The 20,929-nt window shown below is 44.2% G+C and overlaps 2 pseudogenes; one reads left to right on the top strand and one right to left on the bottom strand.

Moving 5' to 3' along the window:
* Positions 1–1,337: 1,337 nt before the first annotated feature.
* On the top strand, positions 1,338–1,457 carry LOC136637592 (5S ribosomal RNA; annotated as a pseudogene).
* Positions 1,458–13,175: 11,718 nt separating this feature from the next.
* Positions 13,176–13,295, bottom strand: LOC136637331 (5S ribosomal RNA; annotated as a pseudogene).
* Between the last annotated feature and the right edge of the window lie 7,634 nt (positions 13,296–20,929).

Genomic DNA, 20,929 nt, shown 5'->3' with positions numbered 1-20,929 from the left:
TGGCAGGCAGCAAAAAATTCCTACCCAGCCCCAAACGGCGACCAGTTAAACTCAGACTGCCTCTAGGGCGGGCGGGCAGGTATTCCCACGGTACCCACGTGCACAAGGAGGAAGAGGGCTGGGTCTGGTCCCCTTTTAAAGGTCCGCCGTGGCTGCCAGACCCCGCCCCCTTCACCTCCCCTTTGGGGGAGGGACTGGACTCTCGTGTCCCGGCCAGGCCAAACAAACTCCGACCACCTCTTTAATGGGGTGCTCGGGATTTGTTCATTTCCACTTGTGGCAAGTTCATTGCTTAAATATGCAGAGTCTTCTGCCTTCCAACAGCCTTACTGGAAAGTTGTTTTATTGACTCCTGGCTGCAGTAACGAGCCATCCAGGGACTCCATCTGGTTTTGCCCAAGATAGGCCCTATTGCCAAGAGAGACCAGACACTCACAGTGCTGTGATGATATGACAGCTGATTTCCAGCCATAGAAAAGCTATAGTAGCTGTTCAGTCATTTGAACCATCCATTGAATGGTTCTGGGCCTGGGAAGCCCACATTACCGAGGCCTACAACCCCTTCCAGTGGCAGCTAGACCTCTCTAACACTGTGCTCCAGTATTCACAAACTTCTCTTCTGGTGAAGGCAAGGGGAAAGAGGTGATGTAGCCTTTCTTCCCAGCCCTCTGCCCACATGACCAGAGTAAAATGGAAGCCACTGTTGGGTGCTAACACAACCACTGCCATCATCAAGAATATGTATATGCTGCTTTTCAACAAAGGTGTTCCTGAGTATTGATTTATGTTTGTATGCGTTATTACAAAATCTATCCTAGTTGGCTTATGTAGCAAAAAGTGGTTTATGTAGCAAAAGTTATAAGTACGCTCCCAATCTAACAAAACGTGTCAAGGAAATAGACATTAGAAAATATATTGTGCTGTAGTGAGTACTTTGAAAGGTGCCCCTCTGCTTAGTTAGAGGAGTAACATTGAATCTCCTGGTTTGCTTTCGCTCCAAGACTCTACATCAGGAGTGGCCAACACCCACTATGCTACGTGGCCAACCCACATCATGGAAGATGGGTGGAGAGGAAGAGGTCAGGAAGCTTTGTTGGTGGGCATTGTGTGTGCCTGTCGTCCCCTGGGCAAACTGAAATGCAGATCAAAGGAGGCAGAAGAAGCCCTTTGGGGCAGACCAGTGGGTTGGAGGTGTGGGTGTGTGTTTTGTGTGGAGTGGAGGATGCCTGTGGTGACGGGTGTGGAAAAGAGGGATGTTTACAGGTGTGATACAAAGCCTGTTTTCCATGTAGCGTGGGCATGTGCAAAATGTAGGACAGCAAAGCAGGCAGTTGACTACCTGCAGCCATACTGGCCTGAACGTTCCAGATCTTCTGTGATCTTGGAAGCTAAGCAGGGTCAGGCCTGGTTAGTACATTGGATGGGAGACCACCAGGGAAAACCAGGTGCTGTAGGCTTTTGGCCTTTCTGCCTTTGTGGTTTCACAGTCCAATCCTGAGCTGCCCAGAGCTCAGGGCTGCCGTGGAGCCAAAAATGGCGGCCGCTGCACCCTGAGCACAACCAGGCATCCGCCAGTGGCTCCTCAGGGGAAGGGAACTTTCATCCCCTTCCCCCGGCGGGGTAAGGCACGTAGCCCTGCAATGGGGCTACTTGATTCTGCAGCTGTTACCTGAAAGCATTACCTGAAGGTGCGAGTAACCTGACGCATTACCTGAAGCATTACCTGAAGGTGCGAGTGCACCAACACCTAGCAAAGCTACTCAGGGTGTGGCCCCGAACAATGGCATTAGCTGGCTTATACGTATATACTCCAGCATAGCTGTAGTCTCATGACTTAGCTGTCTTCTGCTTAGTAACTTGACTTCTGCCTAGTAACTTCCTGGTTATACCATGCTCATTGGTTACTCTTTAGCACCATTATCATACACACACAAAACAGACAGTTTTGCTACATTTCTCTCAACCACACCCATGTCCATATTTGGCTAAACTTTAAACACCATTTCTGTGCCACACGTTACTTTATGTGTGTGCGCCAGAAGGAGGGGATGTGGGTAAGGAAAAATTTTAACTTCCCTACTTTGAGCTCCGGCTTTACAGCAACACTTGGGTCGCTGTAGAATCAAGAGCCTCTGTGTCAGATGGCGGACCCGACACAGAGACTCAGGATCTGGTGGCGCTGAGCTCCACCTGTCCCACCTCCCTCCCTCCTTGCTCCCTCCCCCAGCACGCCCCCCCCATGCCCCCACCTACCTCTCCACTGCCCTAGGGTTTGGGTGACTGCTAAGTGGCGGAGCACCGGTGTTCCACTGGCGCTAGGCTGGTGCTGTCGGCCGTGAACAAGCTGTCCTTGCGGTCTGTAGGGTTGGCCAGAGATGAGGCTTGCTGACGCACCCTTCCTTTTGCAAAGGCTCCCTGCTGGGCTTCTCCCTCCTGTCCATTTCAGCTGAGCATCTGTCCTTGCTGCAGGTGGACTGCTTTGAAGCACTGCTTTGTGGTGTTTCCACGATTGAACTGCTTTTAGTGCCACCATTTGGAACTTCCCTCGCTTCACCTGGAGCTGGGCAAGGCAATTATAGGATGGGTGGGATGTAGCAATAAACGGTGGGATGTAGCGGCAGGCAGGCCTCCCCACACTTCCCACCAGGCCCCGGCTGGCCAAATAGCACTTTCTTTTCCCTCTCCCGGAAGTCAATCAGGATTGTTCCCTGGGCCCTTCCAAAAATCTAGAATTGCATTTTGTAACTCTGGATGTGACAGGGACCTGCGTATACTTATGAAAATCTAATGTCAAAATGCAACTCTTTATTTTTGAAAGTAGTGAGGATAGTTGGGTTGGCCATCTTGGCCCTCAGTCACTGACTGATCTGGCTTACCCCTGATACCACCCATGTGTATAATGAAGCTTCATCCTTAATATGATGGTCATAGAGGAAACTGGCACCACTTTGAAGGGTGAGACTGCATGTGTGCCTGCTTGATTAGTGACTGGGAGATGATTTACCAGTACCCAGAATAGAGGCCATAGGCAGAATGCTTAGTAACATATTCAGTTGGTTTCCCAGAGGGGGGCACTGTGCTAAGTTTTACAGGCATCTCAGTGTGCCATGTGAGTGGCCCCTCCCTCTCACCTTCAGAGCCATTCTGGGTAGCTAGAGCAACACAGGAACACAAATGAACTTACTTTATGTGTGCTAAGGGCACTTTGCCCTTTGGATTAAAAAAAAAAATACTTTCTTGGTTTGACCAACTCCACATATGCTCAGTGAATACAAATCCCTATGTGAATGAATGCTTTGAAGTCCTATAAATGCTGCTGATTGTTTTCTCTTTCCAGGGTGCTGGCTTTTGATCTCAGTCCTAGACCCATGCCCAATCCATTTTCAGTAGGAATGGTGCTGGTATTATGATGGTGGTGGCCATAACATGGGCACTCCGTGCCATCTGTTCAGTACCCACAAACTTCACTGTATCACTTCCAATGTATTTCATCTACCATTTTTTAAAAAATAGAAAGCTGCTGTGAGGAATGGTAGTATTATTTAATTTCTGTAAAGAAACATTTCAAATAACCATACACACAACCCAGACTTTAAAGTGTTACCAATCAAATTGTAGCATTCAGCTTCCCCACCAGGTGGCTTGTTGGCTTATAAAGATCTGTAGGTTTAGCATATTTGGGAGGAAAAGCAGGAAAAGGGAGAAGGTAATTCCCCCTTTCTCCCATACCTGCCCAGATAGACCAAGGAAGCAGACACTGGTTATAGGAAAGTATTGTCTGTGTTTCAGATTACTCTGCAAGAGAAGCCTTTGGTGACCAAAGGTCAGCCCTGGATCTCCTGCTGCTTTACATTCTGTTGCACAGATATAAGAGGTGGCATGTATGCAGATGTGTGCATTCTGACAGATGACACTGCACTGTATCATTATACAAATTTGTAAAAATGCAAATTTAAGTAATTATGTGATTTCTTTTATTCTTCTTTTTTCTTCGTGAGCAGCCTTGAGAACCTGTTGGCAGTGTTGCACAAGAACACTGTCCTGGGACTGAGGAATTCAAAAAGGGACACTGAGAGAAATGAAGACCAAAACCAAGGTTGCGGTAAAGTAATATAAATGTTTACTAGGCCACAGACACAGAAAACAGTATCACAGTTTACCCCGAACTCTCTGATTTCTCTGAAACAGTTACCCGCATTATTTTCTCGCAGAACAGGACCCTGGATCAAACCCCTTCAGGGAATGTCAAGAAAAACAGCATCAGAATCCCAAGCTGACTGAATGACAGGAACTGAACTCCGGGAGCCTGAGCTCCAACTTATATATCCAGCTGGTGTACATGGCATGCTAGTTTCTGCATATAACACTATTCAGTTCTTCTCCTGGACTCAGGGCAGTTCTCACTCCAGTCCTCCTAACAGTTAACTCCTTAGTTTATGAGCTTTATAACAGTAAGATGAGGCAGAATTTTAAAAAAAACAAATAAAAAAATAAAATAAATTGCTTGGACACTAGTATTCACCCAGCTATCTTTGAGATGATAAATACTTGTTGCGTTGCTTCAGATAGTAAAATATACTTACAAAGTCTCTTCTGATGGATTTCTCTATTTGTTGCCTCTTTTTGCTAGAGTTATATTGTCAATAGAGTGTCTGATTCTGCACTCCCTTAGTGCGATATGAAAATCCATTTTAAATATAACTGAATAACAGCCCAATAATAATAATAATACAGGTATTTATATACCGCCTTTCTTGGTCTTTATTCAAGACTTTATTCAAGGTAGTTTACATAGGCAGGCTGATTAAATCCCCATAGGGATTTTTACAATTGAAAGAAGGTTCTATCTTTCAAGAACGACAACAGTCCAGGTGTTTCACTCTGATCTGGTTTCACATTCTGGCCTCCATCCTCCCACGCTCAGAGCAGCTTGTCAGCTGCTTCAAGGTTGCATGGTGCCGGTGGCCTCAAACTGGCGACCTTGTGGATGTTATCTTCAGGCAAATGAAGGCTCTACCCTCTAGACCAGACCTCCTGCCCAATCCTGAGCTGCCTGGTACCCAGAAGAGCAGCGGTGCCAAAATGGCTGCTACAGCATCCTGTATGCGCTGGGCAGCCACCCCCTGGATAAGGCTCAAGTCTGTGCTATCTATTTTGCTGGTGCAGAGTTGAGAGTCCTCATGTTGGGCCAGAAGGCCCGAGATGGAGTTCAGGATACGGTGCAGCAAAGCTCCTCCATTCTTGCTCCCTCCCTCCCTCCACCCTCCCCCACCCTGAAACACCTCCACCCTGCCCCGACAAACCTCTCTATTGCCCATAGCTTTTCCCTTGCTATGGGTAGCGTGCAGCGGGCATCTGGCTGGCACTGGGCTCAGCGCAGACTGGTGCTGAGCCGGTGCCAGCGTTGACCTAGTGCTGAGTGTTGCGGGCATCCCTACAGCATGTTTGCAACACTCAGCGCTGACACAGGGCTGGCGGTAGGAGTTTAGGACTGATTGCACTCTCACAAACTTGCATAGTAAAGCATGTCATACAGTCCTCCTGGGACTAGGTCATTTCAGGTACAGGATTGCATTTTTTATTGACCCTCATATAAAATACCTCCTGTGCATGCCAGAAAGACGAATTCTAACCTTAGCCTTATCTCTGATGTTCTAGATATCTACCAAAGCATGTTTTTGGCATGGGAGAATGGGAAACAGCCCTCACCTGCTTTCTGAAAAGTCTTTCTGAAGGTCTTTGAGGAAATCTAAACCATGTCCCTTTTTGCAATGTCTGAATAGCTCTTCCTTTTGTTCAGCCTTATTGCACAATCCTAGGCATGTTTACTTGGAAATAAGTCTCACTGTATTTAGTGGAGCTTGCCTCCAAGTAAATGTGCACAAGACTGAAGTCTTATGCATATCTGTGGAGGACTGGGATCAGGCCTGTTGGCTTCACTCTCTTGGCATGCATTAATTATAACATCTGCAGAGGGACTACCCATTTAGATGCAAATTGCACAATCGGTATGCTGCAATTTTTGTGGAACACAGATCACACAGTTGTACAGAAGCCCCGGTGCAGACATTAACACTGGTGCATGGCTGTTAGGCTTACCAAGGGGCTGGGGTAGGAACAATTAGATCTCCACACTGTGTAATGATTGTAACGTCTGCCCAGAACTTGGATCCAACAACTTGAGTGAGGCCTAGAAGGCCTTATTCAAAGCCTTTGTATAAAGCTTTGTTGGATGTCACCCTCAAAGATTTCAGTTGACCAGAAAATGCGTGACTGGAATTTTAAAAGAAACATATGGATAAAAATACAGCTTCAAAAGTATTTAGGATGTAGTATCTTTTTCTTCCCCTGCCATCCTCCCTGCAAATGCTAGTATTCATAAACATAGAGAATGAGTTAGTTGTGATGGTCAATTCCAATCAGGCTATTTGGGGCAAAATATATAGAGGCGGTACTGGGCTCATTTATTTACAGGACATTCTGTAGAAAAATGCTGAGGAGCACACAGCCTCTGACCAGACCAACTAGAAAAGCATTACTCACAGCAGACAATTGCTTCTTTTGTGAAGTTGCACAAGGAAGACTTGGAATGCATCAGCACTTTTTCTGTCCCACAAATAGGAAGCCAGAAATTAGCCTTGGGATGTAGTTACTTCTGTAGTTATGCTGGACTGCAAAGTAAGTCTCAGGGTCAGATTCCAGTACAATCTGTTAACCATCTTAGGGCCAAACCACACATTTTGGTGTTGGTAGCAAAGCTTGTCTGCCAGTACTGTTTTGTGCATAAGAAGCCCCCGTCTCCTTGGAACTCCTTTGGAAAACTGTTGTTCTATTGTTCTAAACTATTGTTCTAAGAATCCTCTAAGATTTTTCATTTTATATCATATTAATATTAGTTTTCAGATACGATGTTTGCTTCAGAAATGCCACTTGTACAAATGCCTTTGTGTACTATCAAGAAGGATTCTATTCTCTCTTTTTTCAACATGGTCTAAATATGATGGAAAATGTAGTTGTGGTAAAGTGGACTGCACCTGTCAGGGCTGAAGGTGAGGAATCACATTTTTCAGTGCTTCTCTGTGTTATATAGGGGGAAAAAAGGCACAGCAGACAAAAGGATCAGTAAGAACTTTTTTTCTCCCTCGTGTGCTAATTTTCTACTTACAGGGAACATTCAGATTGTATCTTCCCCATCTAGTGCCTAAAGTGGTATGAGCCATTCTATCAAAACAGCATTTTGTCACTTTGTTTTTGCTGCGTGTGTAGGTTCATTTGGAGTGGTTGCATGACTGTTAGGGTTACCAACTCTGATTCTTGGAGGCTCCCCCTCCAGACATGATATCATGTTGGAAATTCTTGGAGGTTCTATTTTTAAACTTCAGGATTGTTTTCATGGGTCACCTGGAGATGACCACAGGTGTGCCACAGGAATTTGGGGTAAGGTCATTTATTAGTACATCCAATGGGGGATGTGAGCCTCCCACCAGCTGCACAGTGTGCCTTGTCAATTGTCAAAAACCTGATGGTGTGCCTTGACAATTTTAGTGCCTTGTCATTGTGCCATGTGATGAAAAAGATTGAAACAGGTTGAGTCTCATTATTCGAGGGGGTTCCATTCCCAGAACTCACATGGATAGCAAAAATCGAACTATAGCAAATCTATTTAAAAAACAAAGTCCCTTTCCTCTGGTGATTGAAAAACAGCCTTGCTGACCTTTGAGATGTTAAGAGAGAGTCATTAAGACGACAGTCCAACAATCAGTCTCTCTCCAGGTGCTTAGAAAGGTTTATCTTTCTTGCATGGAGAAAGGAGGGGGTTGCTTGGAGAGAGAATGATTGATGGCTTGTCAGCTGGCTGCCCTCTCTCTAACTATTGTAAAGGTCTGTTTTCCTTTCATTTAAAGGGCCCTTCTAATCCTGTTGAGATAAAAATCTCTACAACAGTAAGAAAAGCATTTTAAAGGGGTACATTTTTCCCCTTGTCCAGGGATCAGCACATGCCTTCTCATTTGCATTGGCCATTTGTGTTGAGTCAAATCCATGTATACAAAATCCTTGTATAACAAGGTTGGTCCTGTAGCTGTTTTAGTGTGTGTCTCTAGAACACAAGGCATTGCATCAGGCCTGCATGTGTTTTGGCATTGTATGAAGGTGAAATTACAGTATGGAGCACAAATATAAGTCTGGAACACTGAAAAGAAAAAAGAGGGGAGAAAAATAAAAAAAAGGCCAGGCAAATGCATTTCACTTGGGCTTTGTTTCAAAATCATCACATGGTAATGAGGGAGATTGTGAAAGATTGCCCTGGGCACAAATGCCAGCTTTCAGTGGCCCTAGCAGTGAGACCCAGTGGCTCTGGCAGTACCTGGGTTACCTCACCAACAGTTGCAACGTACGTGTTGTTACCACTTTCCAAGTTTTAGGAGTCTACCCCAGTTCTACCTATGGCCGGGTCAACCACCATAGGAGAATATAGCACTAGAACACTGAGGTGGCAGAATGGACTGTACCACTTCATACCACAGGTGAGGGATTCACAGCAAGCATAATTGAGCAGAACCTCTCTTTCCCATTTGCTAGAGCAGTGATTTTCAACCTTTTACATCTCACGGTACACTGACAAGGCTCAAAAATGCTCAAGGCACACCAGTTTTTTGACAACTGACAAGGCACACTGTGCTGCCAGTCAGGGCTCACATCCTCCAATGGCCTTACTAGTAAACGATCCTTTCCGAATTCCCCATGGCACACTTGTAGACCATTCGCAGCACATCCATGTGCCATGGCACACTGGTTGAAAACGCTGTGCTTGAGTTTTGTTTTTTATTTGCTGGGATTTTTATTTTTAATGTGGAACGCAGTCCAAAGCAATATCTGCTGCTTACAGTCTAAAGACCTTTCTATTACCTCAGAACTCTGTTACTTTAGTCCAGGGGTCTCTAAACTTTTCAGCCAAAGAGCTGCATCAAATATCTGGCAAAGTGTCAAGGGCCAGAAAAAAAAAATTAAATATAAAATTTAAATAAATATATTAGAGATGGATCTTAGATGAATGAATAAATGTCCAGGATTTGTCCATGCATCAACACAGCCCAAGAAATAAAGCACACACTTAAATGGACTTCCATTCCCCCACCCCGCAAGCACAACTTCGATTGTGTTTGGTCAACTGAGGCAGAGGCTCTCAGGGGATCAGAGGCTGGCTGCGGGCCAGATAGAGGCTTGCTGTGGGCCGCATCTGGCCCCTGGCCTGGAGTTTGGAGACCCCTGCTGTAGTCCCTCGTAATTCTTGCTATATGGTAGAAACAATGTAAAGTCTACTGCCTAAAAAATATTAGCATTAAGAAGAACAAATCCTACTTCCTCTCAAGACGTAACTTTCCTCCTACTACTTCCAACCCAAGTTAAACCATACTGGTATTTTTGCGTGTACGTAAGATACTGCCCGTTTCAAAAAGTAGGCTTAGAAATTAGACCCTATGCAAAGCGTGTCAGACATTGATATATTAAGAAAGACTGCACAGAACTTGTTTGTCTAATATGCTGGCTTCCAATTAATAGCCAGTTGAATTTCAGATGAAAGGTACGCCTGTACTCTTTCCAAAATCAATGCACAATTTTTTAAAAAGAGGAAACTGCAGTAATTTATCAGGTAAGATTGTTATAAATGGTTAATTCATTATTTGTTTCCTCCTAAAACCGTATGCTCATATTTAGTGCATCTCTTTAAAATAATTACTGAAGTTACTAAATTGGAATAGATAACAAGGATCATTTTTCATTCAAGAAAAAGTGGCTTTACTGGGGAATACTTTATGTTTTACATTCAGAGAACAAGTACTGGTGCCCTTTGTATACATATACATATATATATATATGCCCTTGTATACATATACATATATATACATACATATTATAGCAGTTGGCTATAATGGTCTTGGATTCCTATGACTAAAGTATCAATCAAGATATTGGAAGGGGCTGGGAGGTAGTCTGTAGGTTACAAAGCCAGAACATATGGACAATATTTATGTCACACCCGTTTACCTAACCAAGCCCCCCACTCCTCCCCACTGACCTTTCTAAATAGAAGAAGAAAGCCATTTAGTGTGCATAATTTGCAGCAGGTGGATACAGCAAAAAGAGTTAATGTCCTTTTGCTGTTCATGAAAATGCATATTGAGCTGCTGCATAATCTTGGATGATTCCCTTAGAATTAAACATAAAAGTTAGTACCTGTAACAAACTATTTTCCTATTCATGTAGCAGAAAGTGCTTGTACTGTAAATAGAAATTATTACCTTAGATGTTAAGGGGACATGACTGATTTTTCCCCCCTTTCTCTTTTTTTTTAATGCAGACCCCAAGTTAGTTTTAAAAAATAAAAATCCAAGCAACAGTAACTGAAAACAAACCTCACATTACTGTAAGATATGTGGAGGACTCAAAGGGAGTGTATCAAGTGAAATATCTATAAATAATGGCATTTTGTTTCTTTTTAAAATATTAAAATATGTTCCTTTTTAATTAGTCATTACACATATTGATTAATTGCCCACTGTACTTCTGATGGCTCCCCTTCAGGGCCTTGTGTATTTCATAGATTGTAAGATGTAAAAAATACTTTAAATCAAAGCAGTAAAATAAGCATAGTTAGAGGGGGACATGAGGATTTTTTCTTCATTTACATTCATTACATATTATGAGTTTAATTACCTCCCTCAAATAATACCCAGTATGAAGGAAGGATGCTAAAGAAGGCGTACTTCGATGATGATTTTATTGATTGTGACTGATGGATGGCATCAACATTTCATAGTGAAGAATCATGGTTTTGTTACATCAGGAAAATTAAATTGGGAGAGTTATTTTCCTTCCCAGTGATAGTGGCAGTTAGAATATTTCACCTGTAATGAGATGTGTGTGCTATGTGCCATAGTGAACCACTGTCGAGCCATTAAATATATGTAAATGAACAGAAACACAAGAGAGTCCCGGCATAATAACGTTCAGAACAGAGAAATGGATCCTGGAAAGTGATTAATTTATTTGATGATGCCTCAAGTGAGGAATTTTAGGTCACAAATGAAGTGACAGAATGACAAATTACCATTTTAAAGAATTTACTGGGCATCATTACTGAACAATTGTCAGGTAGTTTATGGTGGCTGAGAAGATGGTATAAATATAGATCTTTTCCTTATCTGAGATGAATTATTAATCACCTTTTTAAAAATCTTTGTGAGTGATGGTTGGCTGTCTGATTGGAAATAATGTGTTCTACAATTTTAACTAAATTCTAATATGATATGTAACAGGAATCTTTACAATTAAAGTCTCAGTGGAGAGGGGTAGGAGGTTTACAGTCAATTGCAGTTTTAATGGGCAAGAAGAGGATGGATTCACTAGCATATTTCAATAGATTTCCTTAGGTATATTATCCCTACTGTGATGTTATTCAAATGTTTGCAGTTTATTCTCATTTCGAGTTTTTTTTAAATGACATTCTAAAACTTTGGAATTATTTTTTTTGTTCTTTTATTAATGACAATAAAATACTATAACTTGATATGCGTACGGTATTGATGCATCATCCATCTATCTATCTGATTATCATGGGATCACATGATATGCTACATCCCTCTCATTCTCGCACACACATGTGCATGTCATAGTTTTGATGCCTGCCATGCTGTTTAATGAAAAGTGACTGGCCTTGTCAGTTGGATTGTGAATGTCGCTTTCTTGTGCTATGTTCCATTTCTGTTTGCTTTATGTATGTCATGTCCCTTCTCTGTTTTGGTGTCACTGCCTGTTAGCCGCTAAGAACAGGAGCATGCCAAGAACATGTAGGAAGTGAAAATATGAACAGGAGGGTTGGGACACTATGATATAAAGCTGATTTCATCTCTGTGGTAAAAACCATAATTTAAATGGCATCTCTTTGCTAAAGTTGTAGGATAGGTTTTAGAATATTAACAGCCCAATCCTAACATGCCCTGGAGCAGGCAGGCCAACTGGGTTACAGTGCAACTTGGATTAAGGGAATTCATTCCCCTTACCCATGTAGCATGGCAGCTACCCCTATGGGGCACTCGGATCTGCACCACCTAAAGAGGTGGCACAGATCCAAGCAGCCTGATGCAAGGCTGAGCCATTTGGGGGGGGGAGGTTTAGGATCCAGCCTATGTGCCAGATCCTCGTACTACCCCCTCCTGGGCCCGGTCCTCCCACTGGCCCGTCTGCCCTGTCTGTCCCCCTCCTGAACACCTTCGTTCCACCCTTCCCAACCCCCCATGCAACTCTCCAGCTGAAGTTCAGGCAATTGCACAGTGAGGCTGACGCGTGTCCTTGCACTAGCTTCCTCAACTCTTAAGGAGGCTTCCGTCAGCCCAAGGCCAACCCAGCATTGCACCCTAAGTTAAAACACAAAGGTCTAATTAAAAATGGTTGAAGATAAGAGAAGTAGAGTGATGCCAAAGTAGAGTGATGCTTTTAATAGGAACAACCAAAAAGTAGCAAGGTTTTGAACAGCAATGTTTAGAACTCTACGTAAATATGTACAGGACATAAATTGATATTCACATGTACATGTAAGTTCCCAATCTATGGTAACCTGTGCATGGCAGAAGATACCTGTGCAGAGACCTTTCTTCTGGATCTGCCCTTAAGAGAGGTTATGCTAGGGTAAGTGGGCTTTACCAGCATCTAGGTGCTCATTCACTCACATATGTTTGCATATGCAAACACACATATGTTTGCACACATTTCACCTTTCATGCATGCAGACACACACACACACACACACACACACACGCATGCAGAATAACCAGTTGAACTAAACTGGAAGAATTAGCAGTACTTCTAGAAAGAGAAGTATTCAGATTCAGGTCAAATTCAGCAGTTTTGGAATTATTGACACGGGTGAGTGGTGCAAGCAACTTCAAAGTGCCCCAAAATTAGGCTACCAGTGAAGGCTGCTCCCAGAGTAAGAGGGCTCAGCAAGAGGCTTCCTAACTACAGGACAGCATTGCTCAAGGACAGCTCACCCGTCTGCTAGTTAGGTCCCCTGAAGGGCAGAACTGGAGGTGGATCCTGGAAAGCAGGACCCAGCCGCTTAGGGCCTGCTGCAGAAGAAGGAAAGGGCCTGAGACCACAAAGGCAGAGAGGCCAAAAGCCTACAGCACCTGGTTTTTCCAGGTGGTCTCCCATCCAAGGTACTAACCAGGCCTGACCCTGTTTAGCTTCCAAGATCTCAGAAGATCTGGAATGTTCAAGGCAGTATGGCTGCAGGTACTTAACTGCTGTTTGCTGCCCTACATTTTGCATTCCCGTACTGCATGGGAAACAGGATTTCTGCCTCTCCTGTAAACATCTGTTCTTTCCACACCCACCACCATGGACAACCTCCACACAAAATACATACCTATGTCTCCAACCCACTGGTCCACTCCTGAAGGGCTTCTCCTACCTCCTCCAATCTGCATTTCTGTTACACAACGCCTAGCAACAAATCTTCTTCACCTATTCCTTCCCATCCGTCCTTGAAGTGTCTGTCCTCTGGGGAGCGCACTTGAGCTGCCACCCCCCAAACCATTGCCTCCACCTCCACCTTAGTAAGACCGACACTCAGCTGGGAGGATGAGAGGGAGTTGCCCAGCAGGGAGTCTTTGCAAGAGGAATGGTGTGCCAGCAAGCCTCATTGCTGGTTCTTCAACCGCAAGGACAGCTTGCCTGTCCACAGCTGGGCTGGCAACTGGGTGGGCTGAGGGGCAGAGCCAGAGGTGGGCATGGAAAGTAGGGTGGGCTACCTGGGGCCTGCTGCAGCAGAAGGAGAGGGCCATTGACCACAAACCAGGAAGGCCAAATGCCTACAGCACCCAGTCTTCCTAGATGGTCTCCCATCCAAGTACTAACCAGGCCTCATCATGTTTAAGCTTCAGAGATCAGGTGAGATTGGACACGTTCAGGGTAGTATGGCTGTAGGTCTGTGTGACTGACCCATGGCATGTGGACACTTTCAAAGTGGCATTCACAAAGTCACCTGTCATGGCCACACTGGTTGACACAGGGCTGCATGGCCGCAAGTGCACAGCGCTCCATCAGGCTCGACAACCAGAAAGGGAGCGACAAGGGCAGGGGCAGGACAAAGATAGCAGAGCGGAGGCTTGGCAGATCATGTGGTCTGGCAAAGCCGCCCAAGCAGGTCCGGAGAGGGCTGAAATGAGGTAGAGTGGCACATTCAAGATGATGTATATAAAAAGTGGCACAAATGGTCTGCTAGGGGTTGGCTACTCCTGTGATAGATGTTTATGGCATTATGTGTGGTGTGGAGAAAATAAATAGAGAATGGCTTTTCTCTGTCTCCCATAACACTAGAATGTGAGGTCATTTTGTGAGCCTGTTTGGTAGGAGGTTCAGTACAGGGGGACCTGCGTGTCCACATATCCCGTATCTGTGAATTCACTAATCTGTGGAACGGGTCTGTGGGGGTCCCATCCCTGTTCCCCTTGCCTCTGGAGGGTCCGCTGAGCCCAGCAGAGGCCGTTGACTTCTGTCTGCAGCCTCTGCCAGACTCAGACTGAACCCAAGAAGGCAAAAAACATGACTTCTGGTTTCTCCAAGACCAGAATACCATATAAGGGAAAACTGGAAGTCACATTTTTTGCCTTTTTGGGACCAGTCTTAGCCTGGCAGAGGCTGCCTAGGAGATGAAGTCAGGATCCAGAGCTAGGGTGCTGACATTTTAAGGCTGCGATCCTAACCTCACTTTCCTGGGAGTAAGTGCCATTGAACACAATAGGACTTACTTCTGAGTAGACCTGGTTAGGATTGTGCCCTAAATCAGTTAAAAATCATTTATAGATTTTTGGGAATAAATATCATTTCATGGTGAACTCATCCTCCACTTCTAATGCCTTATAGTGCATTTATTTCATCTACAGAAGATTATATTTAGTATTTTAAGTGTAAGTGACTGTAATAAGTGTCGGGGTCTATCGGGACGTAGTTGCAGTGCATTCTCATCCTGATCTTGAATGCCAAGTGTCTTACAATATGCTTGTAGGTGTCTCTGTTCATTCACAATGCATGAATATATTTATTATTATTTTAAAGGAAGCCCCTTTGCTTAATGTTGGGCTTTCTCTCTCATTCTTGTTTAGAATATCCCTCTGCATGCTTTTCCTGTCCATGTAGAGGCACACACCTACACCCATAGGGGAAGATATGTGGACCCAGTTTCCTAGGACCTAAACAACTATGGGAAAGTGCTACATACTTTTACTTCACTTCTTCCTGATTTTTTAACGAATGTTGGAAGCTTCTTTTAGAGTTAGTCCAGATACTTTTTAAAATTTATATCCCATCAGCTTCCTGTAAATTAATTTCCATTCCTGTTTTGTGGCAGCTACGAATGTGTAGCATATGATATGTTTCTGTTGTGTTGCCTCCCTGTGCAATAGCAGCCACCATTAATGTGAAGTAGAGGTGGGAAATTTTTTCAGTGCGATGATGCCCTGATGCCCTGTCGTATGATGAATTTTTGTAGATATTATCCCAAGGGAGTGGAAAATTCCGTAAGAAAAATCAGCTGGAGGTAATCTCTAGAGAAGCTGTTAATGAGAAGTATGACTGAACTCAACTGAAGTTTCCCTAAAGCTGTATTATTTAGGAAAATGAGGTATCATTTATAGTTATGGCACAATCCTATCCCACTACTGCAAGTTCCACCAGCGTAGACATTTGCAGGCTGCACAGATTGTTGCAAACGTATCACAAGGCACAGTACGACAGTGCAGATTCCTGGCCTGCTAGCAGGAAGGCTTACCAGTACAGGGAGCAGTACATAGTGCAGCAGGTAAGGTCCCACTGGGTAGTGCAGGGTTAATGGAAGGGCAGGGAGGGGGCAAAATGGCGCAGATAGGAGGTTAGCAGATCATCACTAGGAGGGGGCGGGATAGGTGGCTCCAGTGCTCATAATATCCTATCCTCCTTCCAGGGCCTGATCCACTAACACAGGATAATGTAGACTTGTGCAAGTGATTTCACTGAAGCAGGCCAAAGTTGCCCCAGTGAGGTTGCTGAGGCTTACCCCAGGGCAAGGAGGCAAATGTCCCTTACCTCAAGGAGGGGACAATTGCCATCTTGCCCCAGGAAAAGCTCCAGCACCTGAAATTCCCCCTCAGAATGCAGCAGAAGCCACACTGGCACTGCATCGGTGTAGGGGAATTTATGCAGAATTGAGCTGCCCATCACACTTTCACAAGGAGCAGATGAATAATTGAGATGAAACTAAAAATTCCAGGGAAACCATAGTTTTAAATAGTTTTTCTCAGTTGTCAAAACACCTGCAGACAGATAAAAAAGTTATAGTGCAAACTGTGTTGGCAGATATATAAACAAGAGGAATTATGGTTAAGTGATAAGTATAAACTTTTCCATTAAGGTGGGGAAAGCCTGACTCTGAAGATGGGTTAATGAATGTGATGGTGTGATAAGGCTGGAACAAGGAAGCATGGTTGAGGGAGTGAACAAGGAAGTCTGTTAATCTAGACAGGTCTCATGAATCACCAGAGTCTCTGGGAATGATTGATGAGAGTGTGTCTTCGCATTCCATGGAAAGGTTCAGCAGACAGTCAGCTAAATATTTTTCAGTGGATAGAGAGCTCAGATTTTTCTCCATAGGGTGGAGGGAGCTTGTGAAGTTGTCAGAATGCATGAGGGTTGGTAGACGGTGTAGTGGGGATTGTGTTTATTCAGAGTTTCACAACTTGATGATTGCTGAAGAAGGATTGTTGGAGTTTTGTTACGTTAAGTTCAAATAAATTGTTGTCTCATCAGGCATAAAATCAACGCTAAAGGTAGAGGTATTGTGCGTTTTAGACAATAAAATTTGTGTCCCCGGTTAATTGTTGAATTGGAGCTTTGGAGTCCTGTTTGTGGCAGTATAACCACTTGAATGTAGTTTTCAATGTGGTATGACCTGTTCTTCTTTCAGTAACCTCAACATTTTTGTGATTTAGCCAGAAGCTTCACTATAAGCTTCACAGTGATGCAGCATTTATGAATTTTGTAAAATAATTGGATAATATTTGCAGGGCTAATTTCCTTATTGGGACAAGTGAGAGTTTTCATTTGCTAGTACATTGTTCAGCATGATGTGAAACCTGAATAATAGCCCAATCCTACCTTAACTCCCCATGTGATACAATGGTGCCAGTGCAATGGTGCCATCCACTGTATCCTGCAGGGGTGTTTTGACCTCCTGAGGCCTCCTCAGTGAAGGTCCCTGTCAGCCTGATGGGGTACTCAGATCTGCTTCAGGGATATAGTGGATCCATAAAGATGGATTGGGCCAAGAAAGGGAGCTAGGATTTGGTACAGGCTACTGCTGCCAAGCCCCGCCCCCCTTCCTAGGCTGATCCACCCTTCTCCTTGTTGGTAGATTTATAAACTATAAAAATATAAAAGTAACTGTAAAGTATCATGGTTGAATGATAGGAAGAAACTTTTCCATTGACAGCCTTGAGTGGGAGAATCCGGAATCAAAGACAGCAAATATGATGGTGTGATAAGGCTGGAACAAGGAAGGGAGGTGGAGCTGGGCAGCTGGGCAGAATGGGGCAGGGTGAATCAGGACCAGGGAAGGGGGTGAGTTTGGTGGCAGCAGCACCTGCTGAGTCCTTGATCCCTCAACCCAGGTCCATGCGAACTTGGGCTTACTATAGAACTGGTGCAGATTGAGTAGACCCGGTGGCCCAGCTGATGGAAAAGATTCCTGCCAGATATCCAAGAAAGCTGCTGCCAAACAGTGCGGACAATGCTTGGCTCTATGGACCGGTGGTCTGACTCAGTATAAGGCCACTTCATATGTTCATATGATTGTGGACAGTTTGCATTCTACTGGGCATCCCGCATTCTTTCCCAAAATTAGTCGAATACGTATGGCGAGATTGAAGTGAGATAATGTCATCTCCGTTGCCTTGGCAACAGGATATGCGCCCTGTTCCTGTGGCATCTTCATAAATAGTTTTGCACCCTTTCACAAAGGAGTGTGAACAATCACTGCAAGGAGCACATCTTATGAAAATGATCACAAAAGGCTCCTCCCTCTTTTAACTCAGAAATAATAAAGTGCAGATGGGGCCTTTATCCATGAATTTGGCATCTGCGGGTTTGCTCCCCCTTGAATGCCAAATCCCCAGATCGCCCCTCTGCAGACGTCTCAGACACAACCAGAACCATGTTCTCGTAGTGTCTGGGAGGTTTTTCTGAGCCTCTGAGAGGTTGCATGAGATGATCCATGTTCTGAACGCAACTGGAGCAAGGCTTTGGTTACGTTTGGAGCAAAGGTGGGTTGTGATAACTGTGGATTTTGTTATCCACTGTTTTCAGTATACATGGGGGGGGGGGTCTGAAATGGAATCCCCGCAAATAAAGAGGCTCCACCTGTATATACAGATTTCCTCCTGATTATCGTGACCCAGCTTTTGTCTCAGTCTAATTATACAAATGGTCCCATTTACACAGTCTAAGACCTTGTTTATTTGGTATCTTCAGGTGTTACCATGTTACATTGTTTTTACAGAATAGGAAAACATATAAGGACTACTTGTTTATCAAAGGTTCTCTGTCACTGCAAACAGAGGTGTATATAGGGGCAGCCACCTGGGTGGGTTGACATCACGGTGTCATGTGACATTGTGACATCACTTTTGGGTTTGGAGGAGGACAGCAGTGGCTTTGCAATGTGGTTGATGCTCCCCTTTCCTTCTCCAGCTGCTTCCTGACCGACTTTCAGCACCTGCCAAGCCACTGCAGGCCTCCAAGGACAGCGCTGTGCTTAGGGGTTTGCAGGGGCTCAGCGAAAGCTGAGAGTCAGCTGAGAAAGTGGTGCTCAGTGGTGCCCCTTTTCTAATGTCATCCTACTCACCATACCCTAGATCAGTTATGGCAAACCTTTTAGAGACTGAGTGCCCAAACTGCAATCCAAAACCACTTATTTATCGCAAAGTGCCAACATGGCATTTTAACCTGAATACTGAGGTTTTAGTTTAGAAACAACAACTCATACATTAACATCTTTTACCTACTATTACTTGTAACCCATAATGAACTTTTCATCTAGAACAAGGGTCCCCAAACCCCGGCTCTGGCACGCGTGCCATAGGTTCGCCACCACTGCCCTAGATGCACCTGACTGCAGTCTTTGCCACAGTGTCTCTTTCTGCAGAGTCATCATAACAGCATGTTTTGTGATGTCCCATTATCACAGCAATTGGTTCACCCCATCCCAAGTGCTTCTTTGCCAGTCTAGGAATGGGCTGTTCAAAATGGTGGGGATTAGGGATCTAGTTATGAAAACAGGAGTATTCCTCAGTGGGAAATTATAGCCTTATTTAGAGAAGGTATTGTCATTCTTGGTTTCTCCTGAAGAATTTGAAATTGCTTTCCTGCCATCAACATTCCCAGGTGCATGCAGTAATGTTCAAATGTGCAAACCGTTATTTATGTGAACACATTTGCAGTAGAGTTACCAGTGACCCATTTCTTCACCGGTATGTCTAGTAAATCCATGCTCTGGCAGGTAACAACCTGGTGCCAAAATGTTGTCAGACGAGCTGCATAGAAGAATGTTCTGTTATAATGGGGCACCACAACTGAGAAGACCCTTTTCCCTGTCACTATTCAACTCACCGCTGGCTGTCATTCTGAGGGCAGCCAGACAAGAGACTCCAGTGGTGAACACAGTGAAAGGTCGGGTTGATATGGGTTTTTAAAAATTGTTTTGTAAGCAGCCTTCAAGGGTTAGATGAGATGAGTTATGAATAAAGAGAATAACACTTTGTAGCTATAAAGCATCCCTGATGGTTACGTCATTTTTAGAGAAAAGAGCTGAGATGTGAGAGTGACTTGACCAAGGCTATCATGTGAATCCACAGCAGAGGTGGGGCTTGAAGCTCACAGTTCCTGGTTAAAAATCTAAGGGCACAATCCTAACCCCTTACGTCAGTGCTTTCCAGCACTGGCATAGCTGTGCCAGTGGGGTGTGTGCTGCATCCTGCAGTTGGGTGGCACTCACGGAGGCCTCCTCCAAGTCAGAGAATGTTTGTTCCCTTGCCTCAGAGCTGCATTGCCCTTATGTCAGTGCTGGAAAGCACTGACATAAGGGGTTAGGATTGCGCCCACAGTATGGGTCCACTGAATTGTACACCCAACACTGCTAAATCCATGTTTTGCTGGATGCTTAACTGGTTTTGAAGATATTGTGTTGCCTGGCAGAAATACCAAATTATGCCCCACTAAAACATTATGACAGAAGCAACATACATGCGGTCTGACTCTGTCCCCCACACACAAACACACACAAGCACAAACCTCTGAAACTAAACAAAGTATCTATTAAGCATTTTTTGCGTACCGGGTCATGGTATTGTATAAATAATTGCCTGTCCATGGTTGTATTTTTTTTAGCTATAGTTGTGCATATTTTCCATGTAAGAATGTGTCTGAGCTAGGCAAGGGATTACTAGCCCTTATTATATTTGTCTTTAATTTTCCATGTAACAAGTCAGCTGCTCAGATTCCTCCCTCCCCCTTAATGATAAATTGTATAGACTGTGTCTATTGTAAACAGAAGTGCTGAAATCATGGTTTCACTGCACTTGTCTTTCATCCCTGCACTGCCACAATAATGAGAACTAGGGGATAATGACTTAAGGAAAAAAGTGCTGGATTAAGTGGGACAGTAAATTAGGCATTTATCTCTCTCCATTGGAGGCCTGTTTCCTGTTCCATTCCTGGTCTCAGCTGAGTTCTGGTTAAAAGTAAACCGCATCATATTTCAAAAAGCCAGCCCGACCCACAGAATTCAGCATATATAAGCACTCATGTTACATTTCCATATTGCCCAGGAGGGCCTGGTTTC

This window comes from Tiliqua scincoides, chromosome 1, assembly GCF_035046505.1.
Source record: "Tiliqua scincoides isolate rTilSci1 chromosome 1, rTilSci1.hap2, whole genome shotgun sequence".
Taxonomy (NCBI): Eukaryota; Metazoa; Chordata; class Lepidosauria; order Squamata; family Scincidae; genus Tiliqua; species Tiliqua scincoides.
The sequence above is the reverse complement of the archived record's forward strand: the minus strand, read 5'-3'. Positions and strand labels throughout refer to the sequence as shown.